Genomic DNA, 13,020 nt, shown 5'->3' on the forward strand with positions numbered 1-13,020 from the left:
TTCTGCCGGGTTTACTGGTGTGCAAACATTCATGAGGAGAGTCCCGTGAAGCATCCAGACCAGGGTGAGCACAATGTAAGGCGTGATGCTCCTATTCAGTATACAAGCCAAGAGTGGACTTTTCAGTTCAAGCATTTTCTGTGTATATACGCGCACACATGGACATGTGTAAACAGAGCTCACCAATGAGGTAGTCCCAGGGGTCCTCCTGCCCCACCTCCTTGGAGGTGCTGAGGTTACTGACGCGGCTTCACTTGGCTTTTCGTATGAGTGTCATGGGTCCAAAGTCAAGTTCTTGTTTGTGCGGTAAGCACTTTCTTGAAATACTATTCCCACCCAGTCACATCCTTACTCACAAATACTACACTGTATCCCAGAGAGTGGTGCAGAGTCCCCTGGTCACGTGACTGGAGGGACCGTCAGTGGCGATGAGGCAAATTGGCATAAATCTCTCAGGATGAGACGAGAGAGCAAGGCAGCTCATGGCTGAGGGCTTCCTCAAAAAGCTGGAACCCAAGTCCAACTCAGAGAATACCAGGCAAGCCAAAGGGAAAACGCCTGGCCTGCATGGTCCTGGATCTGATCCCCATCACTAAAAACAAAACCAATAAAAGCATCACTGACTTTTTGGCAGGCACAGTGATACACCCTCTAATACAAGAGACTGAGGTGGGAGAATTTGAAGCTAGCCTGGGACAATAGTGAGGAGTGAGGGAAGAGGGAATTGGAGGAAGGATAAGGGGGCAGGAGGAGAGGGAGGACGCTCTTCCAGACACCTGATCCATACTTCTCAAAGTTCTCTGAGTCATTAAAATCAAGACTAACAAAACTGTAAAATCGTTACACGTTATAGCACACATAATGCCCACATACATTAGAAAAGAATCTACTATAACATAAAATCAAAGGCAAGGTTGAATCATGAGGCCAGTGAAACGGCTTGGTGGGTAAAGGCACTTGTACAAAGCTTGGCAGTATGGTCGTGGTCCCTGGAACCCAACATATGCACACAAAGATTACACACACACACACACACACACACACACACACACACACACACAGAGAGAGAGAGAGAGAGAGAGAGAGAGAGAGAGAGAGAGCATCAATCAATAAAATTTAAAGTATTAAAAAATATGGTGGATTCTAACTGGAATTATGAAATAGAAATAAGGAAATCTGAGTACAATATGACTTCAGTTACTGGCAATACATCAATACTGATTCACTGACTGTAACTATGTCCCATTTCAATACAAACTGTTAATGATAACAAGAATGGGGGTAAGGCAGAGTACATGGGAATTCTAAACTCTTCTGCAGCTCTGGGTGGATGCAAATTTGGATGAAGTCCTGAAAGAAGCACAAGACATCAGAGGAAACTAGTGACCCTGGTCTCAGCAGCATCAACAAACCCCGGGCCCTAGAATATTTCAAACACTCTACCAACTCTCCACATCCCTTTTATCCATGTAGAAAAACTGAGAAAAAATATTTAAAAAAAAATTTGGAGTCCAGCAAAAGCAGTACAATGTGCAATTTGTCATTTTCACCATCGTGAATTTATAGCTCAGAGGCATTGTGTGCAGTCACATTGCATGGCAGCCACCGCCATCCATCCCCAGCAAGCCTTTGTCTTCCCTAACTCAACTCTGTGAAACACGCGCTCCCCATTCCCCCGCCTCCGGTCACTGTGTTGCCTTCTGTCTTAATGAACAGCTTATTCTAAGAGCCTCAAAGAAGTAAAATCCAGGGCTGTCCTTTTGTGACTAGCTTCTTTTGTTTAACGGAAGGTCTTTATGTTATGTTGCAATTGACTTTGGGATAGGAAAGGTTTATTTTGGCTTCTCACTTCCGAACATTTCCTTTTAAAGGCTGAAGAATACCCTAAGATGTGACTGCACCACCACATGATTTTTTTTTTATTTCACAGACTGATTAGACTTATCACAGAATGATTGTTATGGGGGCCACGAGTGCGAATATGTCAAGCCTCATTCCCAGATTCCTCCACGTCTTCCTGCTTTGTGATCAAAGTCAGCTTCAAGGCCTCTCTACCTCAGTGTAGCTTTGAGTACACGCATGCCCCGATGCTTTATTCCAAGATGTAGTTTTGCCAGAGATAAGTGATACCAGCATCTATAGTCAGATCAAATCCCTCTTGGCTAGGCCTTTGAAGGGATTCATACGTAAAGGTGACTTCTGTGGGTGGTTTTAAGCTTGCTCATTGCCCCAAGCCTGGGAGAATTAAGGAGATCAAACACCGTTCACATGACGGTATGAACTGCCCTGAAATGGCCTCTTTTCTTTGGTTCTCACATCATAATAATTTCAAGGCAACTGACTGGATTCTAAGCACTACCCTCACCAGGAACACTGCGCCCATTGCTAAGGATGCTGCCTACGTCCTGCATGATAGAGAACAGTTCATCCTTTTAGTCGGGGTCAGCAGAGGTACCTGCACTCTCCGTGGCTTAACTGAACAGAGAATTATTTCTCACCCGTGTAAGAGAGGTCGCTCCCTTGTATGCCACCCTTCCACAGGTGATGCGAGGTCATCTTCTTAACTGTTGTTTGCTGACATTCTCTAGTTCTGGTCACGAGAACGGGAGAGAAAGCCGAAAACCAACAACAAAAGCCTGAGTCTAAACAGCTGCAGGCTGGAAATGACATTTCCCTTCTGCGGGCACACCCCTGGTAAGAATTAGTCATAAGACCTAACTTGTGAGAGGAGACGGGGGGGGGGGGGGGGGGGGGGGGGGGGGGGGGGGGGGGGGGTAGTGTTCCCTCCCTGTCCACACTCACGTGGCTGCACACTTACGTCTCCGCTTAAGAAGCAGCACAGATCCCTTGAGTTCTGTCATCTTCTCTGAGACTTGGGTCTTGGTGGTATGTATTTGTAATCCCAGAACTTGGGATGCTGAGGCAGGAAGATTCCAAGTTTGAGGCCAGCATGGGCTGCATGTCAAGACTTGTCTTCAAACCCCAAAGTTAACAAGGGAGGTCTGTCCTGGCGATTTCGCTGTCACACTGCCCTCAGCTGTCACTTGCCAAACGCTTACTGCACACGAGAGGCTGTGTCAGTCAGCTCTCCTTCACTGCGACAGAAGCACAAATAATTTAAATCGACAAAGGCTTGGTTTTTGGTTCACAGTTTCAAAGGAGTCAGTGCCTGGTCACTGCCTCTGTTGCTTTGTGCCTGAACTAAGGCAGTGCGCCATGGCAGGAGAGTGACTGAACATCCCCCTGCTGTTCCCCTCCTGCCAGCCAAGAAGGAGAGAAGGAAAAGATGGGACCAGGGACAAAATATCCTCCCCAAGGCATGCCCCAGTGACCCTCTCTCTAGTTTCTACCACCCAAAATATCGCTATTAACTGGGATCTAAGAGTTCAACACATTAGCCACGGGGACACTTCATGTTCAACCATACAGCCATCAATGTGAACACTTTACATATTTCGTTTATTCTAACTACTTTGTAATTCTTGTGTTACACTTGAAAAAAATATTCTGGGCCCTGTATTGGCTTTCTAGAGCTGCCATTCGAGGAGTTTTACAGACTAGAGGTTTTGAACAGCAGCGGTTTCTTTTCTCATGTTCTCTAGGCTAGATGTCTGAGATCAAGTCTCCCATGGCAGTGATTTCTTTTAAGGCCTATTTTCCTGTCTTGTGGGTATTTAGATTGGGGCTTCACCCCAGCCCCTGGCATCCATGTGTCCAGGGAGTCTGAAATGTTTGGGTGGAGGGTTCCATTCCAGGCCCCCTACTCTGAGAGATGCCTCAGTCCAGACTCCACCTCCAAGAAAGCCCACCAAACGGTGACCCCTCTCCCAGAGATACTCAAGACCACTCCCACAGGGTATTTAAACGGCCCCTCAGAGAGCAAACACATGGTCTTCTGGTCTTCCTTTCCCTTCTCTATGGTTTCCCTGTCTTCCTTCCCATATCCATTCCTGGGGAGCCTGGAAGGCCACCCGGGAGCGCTGGCATCCATTAAACCTGGGCTTTTTCCAATTTGGGCCATGAAAACTTTTCATCTGGAGATTCCACCAAGGGGTCTTCCCCACTCCCACTGGTCCAACACTGGTTGGAAAACACCCTCCCCCGCACCTGCTCTCAGCCAGGCTAAGACTGGCTTTGTCAGGGTAAGTGGGTAAGTCCCCATTCCCAAGTCACTGCCGTTAGGGCCCAGGGCCTCATTCGCTTGTCAGCTGTCTGTTGAAGTCATGGGCCTGTGCCAGGCTCCAACCCCACCAGGAGGGGCAAGGGCCTGCCCTGCCCTTGTGGGGGCTCCTTTGGGTAGGAGATATCCTTCCAGGGAATTCCCACACCTCCCTGTTTTTGACTCAAAAGTCTGTCACAGTGGACGCATTGTGCTAGGCTTTGAGTCCTGAGTCTCGGCACAGACTTGTAAGATGGGCGTCTTCAATTCAAAGCCAGATCCTCTAATGCCCTTGGGCTGCTTTTTACAAAAATCCTTTTAAATTGGGGCTAACACCATACACTCCTTAACGCCTAACGTAAAACAAACAAGCCCCTATATGCCCCTGGTTTCTAGATGCTGTGCTTCTGCTCCCCCCCCCCTTCTCCCACCGTTTACTCTCTACAATGAATCTGTGTCCCCCTGTCCTTCTACTCTAAAACTGTATAGGTGTTCCATCCTTATATTTCGGTTCTCCCTTACAGCATCTGCTAATCTGGTCCTTAACGGGACCACCTGTGTGCATCCCTAGCTTCTTCAGCCTACACCGGGATTTTTAAGTTGGTCAGCTGACACAGGTTCCTAAAAAAACAAGTTTTATTTGTTTGTTAAAATAATGTGGCCACAGTATGCTTGTTTTATGTCTGTGTGTGTATGTGCGTTTGTTTCTAGAGTGTGCTTGTTTATGTCTGAGTGTGTGTGCTTGTTTATGTCTGAGTGTGTGTGCTTGTTTATGTCTGAGTGTGTGTGCTTGTTTATGTCTGAGTGTGTGTGCTTGTTTTAAAATCTGTTAAATTTGTAACTCCAGACTACAATAGCTCTGAAAAATACAAACACGTGGATAGCCGCCATTTTGACCTCAGCGCCATCTTTGGTAAGAGTTCCCACGTGTGCTGCACCTATGACATTCTTTGACTTATTAAAATATTCCTTTTAGTCTTCTTAATTTACTAGCATTGGTAAGCTATAACTAATTCGGCAAAATATATGTCTAAATTTAACTTATACGTCTAATTTAGAACCTTCAGGTGAAAGTTTTTATGGCTCAACAAAGCTCTCCACTGATGGAGGAAGGTCATTGGCTAATAAAGGAACTGCCCTGGCCCATTTTATTGGTTAGAAGATAGGTGGGAGGAGAAAACAGAACAGGATACTGGGAGGAAGAGGAAGTGAGCTCAGAGACTCCACAGCTCTGCTCTCCTGAGCAGATGCCTCAGCAGAGACGCCATGCCCCGCTCCCGGGCAGACACACGCCTTGAAGCTCCGACCCAGGATGGACTAGGCTAGAATCTCCCCAGTAAGCGCACCTTGGGGTGCTACACACAGATGATTAGAAATGGGCTGAATTAATATGTGAGAATTAGCCTAGAAGAGAATGGGCCAGGCAGTGTTTGGAGGAATACAGTGTCCGTGTAATTATTTCGGGGTATAAGCTAGCCGGGCAGGCGGCCGGGGTGTTGGGGACGCAGCCCCGCCGCTGCCCTTATTACTTCACTCCACCAACACAATAATCCAAATCAGACCAAATCAAACCGAATTAGAAAAAGCCCAGGTTTAATCGATGCCAGCGCTCCCAGGTGGCCTTCCAGGCTTCCCAGGGAAGACGATGGAAAGGAAGACCAGAAGACCACATGTTTGTTCTCTGGGGGGGGGGGGGCGGCAGTTTCTCTGTGGGAGTGGTCTTAAGCATCTCTGGGAAGGGGTCACCATTTGGTGGGCTTTCTTGAGGGTGGAGTCTAGTCTGAGGCAACTCCCAGGGGAGGGGGCCTGGAATGGAACTTTCCACCCAAACATTTCAGACTCCTAGACACGTGGACGCCAGGGGCTAGGATGAAGCCCCAACCCAGAGATTCCAGACTCTGGGTATAAGGATGTCAGTGGCTGGGGTGAAGCTTCCAACCAAACAGTGGGTAGCCACATTCTTGCTACGTTTTCATACGATCTTTTCATACATACTAATATATCAATTTCTGGGGCCAGGTTAGAGTAGGGCCACCCTAAAGATTTCACTTTAGCTTAGTTACTTCAAAGAATTTGATGCCAAATATGATTGTGTTCTAAAATGTTTGGGTTTGGAAACTTCTACATATAAGTGTGGTGGGGCCCAGAACATGCTCTAATTTATCTTACAAAATATAATTTAAGAATACATGCAAATTTTTCATGTTATTTTCTCTAAACTATTTCTAATAATAAAAATATTTGCTGAGGATAGGCTTAACCACATGAACAGGATACCACCTTAGAGCCATTGAAATGTAACAGCGATATAGGAGATTTTGATACTGGTTCAACAGCTCTCTGGAAACAGCCTTCTATATGTTTGTGCTTCCTGGTCTCATGATGACTTCTGTGGCTCCCAATGTCATGCCCGTGCTTAAGGAAAGAAGAAAGGATTGCACCACCTGTCTTTGCGCCAAGACAGAAACCCTTCCTCAAATGCCTTTTTTAGCACCTCATGAATTAAGATAATGTCCTTATCAAACTCTAGTTGGCCACCGAGCTGTTGAACACGGTGATGAAGTTGGCATGAGTTTGGGGTTTACAGAGCCCAGAGTGCAGTGTAGAGAGAAGTACAATCTCTATTGGAATTGCTGACACTCCGTGTTAAGAAATAAAAGTGTTAGAACATTCCAGATGAACTGAGACTACATCTATCAAGTCACTGAGTCTCTTAATTATTGTTCTATTGCTGTGAAGAGATAGCATGATTTAGGCAACTCTTATCAAGAGCAGTTAATTGGGTACTTGCTTATAGTATCAGAGGGTTAGTGTATGATCTTCACAGCAGGGAGCACGGCTGCATACCTGGTGCTAGAGCAGAAGGTGAGAGCACCTTATTCATAAGGAGAGAGAGAGAGAGAGAGAGAGAGAGAGAGAGAGCCTGTACCTGGTGTGGGCTTTTGAAACCTCAAAGCCCACCAGCAGGGACACACTTCCTCCAACAAGGTCACACTTCCTGATCCTTCTAATCCTTTCAAATAGTGCCACTCCCTGGTGTCTAAGTATTCAAATGTGAGCCTGTGGTGGGGGTGGGGGAGCATGCCTATTCAAACCACCATGCTGAGGAAGATTTCAAGACTGGTGCTAGGTAGCTAACAAACTGACTTGTGATTTGCACACACCTAGTTTCTGGTTCCTGAGAGAGGAATGGAATCTCCCCTAGATAACAATCCTGGAAAAATCCTCAGGGGAGACTATCCCTTTACCCACTACTGTGAACTTCCCCCAATGCCCCCTAAAAGGCAGGCATCAGAGAGAACAGCCATCTCACATCTCTGGGGGAGGGAGGGGGGACAGTCACACCTGAAACAGGTGGGTGAGTGGGTGTGAACATAAGTGATGTGGACAGTATGCCTCTTTTTCTCCATTGAGGAAATCTAACTTCTTGGATTAGAAGAAGAGTAAATGGGACAGAACATTAGCTCCACCAGGACATATTATCCAAAAATGACCAGGTATTGCCAGCAACCCGAGAGATGGAACATTTCAGGTGAATGTCAGAGGAAGGAATGTATAGCCTAGGCACTTGTGGAAACCACCACAAAGGGCACTTTTGTTCCTTCCCTTAGGAAAAGCATGTAGTCCTTGCCCTCGGGACAGCAGCCCTAGGCCCCTGCTATGCCTCACTATGTCAGAGAAAAGTGACAGAAGAAAGAGATCGAGGTTTGGACACCACAATGATCTCTTTGAACGAGTTTCTAATTCAGTTTTGTGAGTCTGTCATCTGCTGTAACCTTGTTCTGTAGTGGTTCAGCAGAGAGAGAGAGAGAGAGAGAGAGAGAAAGGAAGGAAAGAAGGAATGAAGGAAGAAGAAAGAAAGAAAGAAAGAAAAGAAGGAAGGAAGGAAGAAAGAAAAAAGAAAGTCAGAGTTTAAAGTGTCAGGTATACACACTTTCCTGAGTCTTACTACATTGAGATTGTCTTGCATTCAGTTTGTGTTTTTGCCAATAGAATACAGCATCTTCAGCTGAGCTGCACAATTAGGTGATTGGAGAAGAGAAGGTTCTGGTAGTGTTTGTCTGTCAGTTACAGTGGGAAGACCCCTGGTGGGCACAGGTAAGGAGAAGGGAATGTTGTCTCTACCTGCTGATTGCAGGTATGTCCCACCCCACCTGTCTTCTCTGGTGCTGGGGATCGAACCTAGGGATTCATGTCTGTTAGGCAAGCACTCTACCCTCTGAGCTACATCCCCAGCCCAAGGGAGCTGGAGATTGCATGAATATTGGTTGCTCTTCTTCTTATGACTAAGAGGGCTTGTAGAGTTCTTGTCTTAGTGGCACCTGAGGGTCCCGAGTCCTCGGGGCATCAGAAGGAACCAGCGGTCATGTTACAATGAGGGAGGGACACTAGAAGTCATTCACATGTGTCCTATCCCACAGAGGCGGACAGCACACAGGTCCTTAAGCAAAACCAGTTATATTTTTGTTAAATAGAGATCTGGAATCTTAAAGGACATCACATCAGCCACTGACGCTGGTGACTCATTCAGAGTGCTTACTGCATTTTATCCCATCTCGCAAAGAAGTGGAAAGATGTGGTGGGCAGTTGAGACTTAACTCCCAGAGCCTTCAGGTGATCTGTTTGCATCCAACCATCAGGAGATCACCAATGACTTCCCAGCCTCCCATCAGCATCAGCATCAGCCCCAGTCCCCAGCCGAGTCCACCTCCACCTGCCTACCGCAGTTTGGATGCCCTACCCGGATTCCAGCTCTCTGAACTCAATATGAACCTGCAAGCTCGCTTAGGGGTTCCTGTACTGGGAAACTTGGAGCAATGCTTTCTCCCTGCTTCCCTTCATTGCCAGCCAACTGGCTCTGAAAATGCTGGATCAAAACCACTACCCAGATGTGGACACCTGATGCTCTGTGAAACTTCCCAGCTCAAGCGGGCTTACTGCTAACCGCCTACCAACACATTCCCGTGCCTCCAGGCTCCAGCCCTCCCAACCTCCACCTTGCTCCGGGGTCACCTTAAGACCAGTGTGCTTGAAGGTTTTAGAAGCTCGGATTCGAAGTTTCCAGCTGCACAAATAAAGCTGGCAGTGGCTCAGCCACTTCCGTTCTCCCACCTGCTGGCCAGCTCCCAGCTGTAGCTGCAAGGAGCCCGAGCAGGCTTTGATCACGTGCTCACCTCCGGCTTCCTACTTCGCACTTCCTATTGTTAGTACCGTTTCTCTAGGTCCCTAGAACTCCTCTTTTAGGACTTGTGGACCCCTGTGGCTGCTGCTCAGGTGTCCCCAGAAAACTTGCTGTGATTCCGAGGTGGCCGAGGGAGGGGAGGGACAGAGGCACAAACACCGCGGTCGTTTGCATTTGCCCAGCGGGGCTCAAAGTGATCAGAAGCAGTCCCTTCCCACCGTGGACTTGGTCTTCTGATGCTAATCACCCTGTAAATGCCCCCAAAGGCTATGTACAAAGAGAAGACTCCAGGCCAGGTGATCCAGCCAATGGATTGAGATTAATGTGGACAGGTAGTAGGCGTGCCTTTGGCTGTCTGAATCTTGGCACTCTGTCATAAAAATTGTTTTGGTTTGTTAAGATAAGAACTCACCTGAAACGACTCGGGCAGTCCAGTTTCTCAGGTCACCCTGCAAAGGACCTCCCTTCAATGCCCTGTTCTGGGTGAGCCCAGGGAGAGTCTGACACTGTTCCTTACTTGGAGCTGGGCCAGCCCGGTCTCCATCCAGAGGCCCATTTAATCACGTTCTGGTTCTATTCTGGGCCACACTCATTTCTCAGAGTGGAAATTGGATTTTTGACAATGTGCCTTTCGCATAGAGTTCTTCGTTCTAATTACAACCTGTCCCCAGCAAGAAGGCCTGTGGTAAAATGGCGGTGTCTGCCAGATCGTGGGCACCTCCTCCAGCCCCCCTCGCTTGGCGGGATGGCATCTTGCTGGCGGCTGACTAGTCTACTTACCGGCACCCAGCTGGAAAGCCGCTTTCTAGATGTGATTTGCTAACCAAAGGGACACCTAGTGACAAATGCGATAAATGACAAGAGCAAAGGACCCCAGATCTTTGTACAATCACTTTTATTTTTTAGGGGTTATAAGATGGAATGCCTCAGATTTTTATCGGTCCATTTTCTGAAAAATATATGTCTACTGCCCTTTCGATTGTACTGGATCTAGAAGTATTTATATTAAAAAAAACAATAAGAGTAAACATGATGGCTATGCACGCTAAGACATTTGACTCCAAGCCGAAGGACACAGGTTCAATCCCCCAAATCTACAGAGGAAGGAACTGAATCCTATAGATTGTCCTCTGACTTCCACGAGTGTGCTGTGGTAGGAATAACTCCTGCCCCCCCACACACAGACTCTAAACAATCAAACAAAAATATACACTAATAATAAGTTAAGTGTGACAGTACACACTTGCAATACCAACACTCAGGGAGCTGAGGCAGGAGGATCTAGAGTTTGAGGAAAACCCTGCATCAAATTAATAATAATGATAATCAAAACTCTTTCTGCAGGGAGTGATAGTATATGCCTTTAGTTTCAACACTCTGGAGGCAGAGGCAGGCAGATCTGTGTGAGTTCAAGGCCAGCCTGGTCTACATAATGAGTTCCAGGAGAGTGGACAGCCAGAGTCTATGTGGAGAGAGTCCTGTCACAAACAAACAAAGCCTCATGCTTTCAAGCTCTCGGCCATCCCCACAAAATATAGTCAGGCTTCTCATGCCTGGCGCCGGAGGTTTGTGTTGAATAGTCTACGGCTATTGGGGGGGAACACTGTCAGCCTAGATGAGAGGATTTCATTTAAAGTATGTATACACAGACTTATGTCTTATATATAGATCACATGACTCGTGACATTTCAGACTTTCTACCAGCTTACCCTCTGTGTTAGTGTTCTGTTGCTGCAAGGACACACCATAACCATGGTAATTCATAAAAGAAAGCATTTAATTGGGACTTGCTTGCAGTTTCAAAGGTTTAGTCCATTATCATCCCGGCAGGAAGTATGGCAGCTTTCAGGCAGACATGGTGCTGGAGAAGAAGCTGAGAGTTCTGCATCCAGATCCACAGGCAGCAGGAAGAGAGAGACTCTGGGCTTGCCATGGGCTTTTTGAAACCTCCAAGCCCACCTCCAGTGACACTCTTCCTTCAACAAGGCCACACCTCCTAATCCTTTCAAATAGTGCCATTCCCTAGTGCCAAGCATTCCAATCTATGAGTTTATGTGTGTGTGTGTGGGGGGGGGGGAGATTCTGATTCAAACCACCACACTCTCCTCCCTCCTTCTTCTGCGTTGTCTCCTTCCCGTTCTCCAAAGCCCTCCCCTTTTCCAGTTTCCCCCTCATAAACCTTGTGTCCTTCTAGTCTCTCTACTGCCCGCCACCATTGTCTTTTTAATTCTGGTTTCTGCAGTCACTGGAGGTTGTATACTCCTAGCCAAAGACAGAGCTAGGAAGCTCAGGTGAGAAAGGACATGTGGCATTTGTTGTTCTGGGTCTGGGTTGCATCACTCAATGTGATATTTTCTATTTCCATCCTTTTGCCTACGAAGTTCATGATTCTGTTTTTCTTTGCACCTGAATAGCATTCTGTAGTGTCTATACACCGTATTTCAATACTCATTTGTCAACTGAAGGACGTTTAGGTTGTTTCTACTTCCTAGCTGCTATGAACGGAGCCACAGTGAACATGTCTGAGCAAGGAGCTGTGGAGTAGGATGCCGAGACTTTTGGGCACAAGCCAAGCAGTGGCAGAGCTGGGTCAATTGGTAGGTTTATATTTAAGTTTTTTGAAAACCCCACTGGTTTTTTACAGTGGCTACTCGGGTTTGCGATACCATCAACAGCCATTGTGTCTTCTCCTTTCCCTGCATTTGTGATCAGTTATTTTATTGATCTTTTCCACTCATTTTTATTTGCATTTCTCTCATTGTTAGGGCTAATGAACTTTTAGGGGGTGATATTTCTTAACCATTTTTCTTTCTTCTCTTAAAAACTCTGTTAAAATCCCAAGCTCATTTTCGAAAGGGTTATTTTTCTATACTCTTTTGTTTTTTTAATTCTTTACAGATTCTGGATATTAATTCATCTGGCAAAGTTTCTCTCCTACTTTGGGGGGCTTCCTCTTCACTCCAGTGATTGTTTCTTTAACGGTGCAGAGGCTTTCTAGTTTTATAAGGTCTCACGTGCCAATTGTTGGCCACCATTCCCAGACAAAGAGTCCTATTCAAGTCCCTTCCTATACCTATCTCACGTAGGCACTGCCTATGTTTTCTTCTAACAGTTTCCATGTTTAGTCTTCAATCCATTAGGAGATAGTTTTTGTGCAAAGTAATAGGCACGAGTCTAACTTTATTCTTCTACATGCGAATATCCAGTGTTTGCAACATCATTGGTTGAAAATGCAGTCTTTTTCAAAAAGTGTTACGTTTTTGGCATTTTTATTAGATATTAGATGTCTATGGTTACATGTACTCATGTCTGGATCTTTGATTTTGTACCATTGGTCTAACATGTATGTTTTTTAAACCATACTGCTTTTATTACTATAGTTCTAGAATATATTTTGAGGTTCGGAATGATTATCTCTTCAGCATTGCTCTTTTTCCTCAGGATTGTTTTGGCTATCTGGAGTATTTTGTGGTTTCATATGAACTTTAATAAGATGGTCTCCCCCCACCGCGGTGAAAATGAGATGGGATTACATCATATCTGTAAATAGCTTTTGGTAAAATGGTCAGTTTTTTTCTTTTTAAAAACAAATATCAATTCTATCAATCCATAAGCATGGGATAGTTCCGTTTTCTAGTGTCTTTCTCTATTGTTCTCTGCAGAGATGTAATGTTTCATT

Source organism: Microtus oregoni, unplaced genomic scaffold (assembly GCF_018167655.1).
Source record: "Microtus oregoni isolate MIOR12 unplaced genomic scaffold, Mior012 000041F_ref0000270, whole genome shotgun sequence".
Classification (NCBI taxonomy): domain Eukaryota; kingdom Metazoa; phylum Chordata; class Mammalia; order Rodentia; family Cricetidae; genus Microtus; species Microtus oregoni.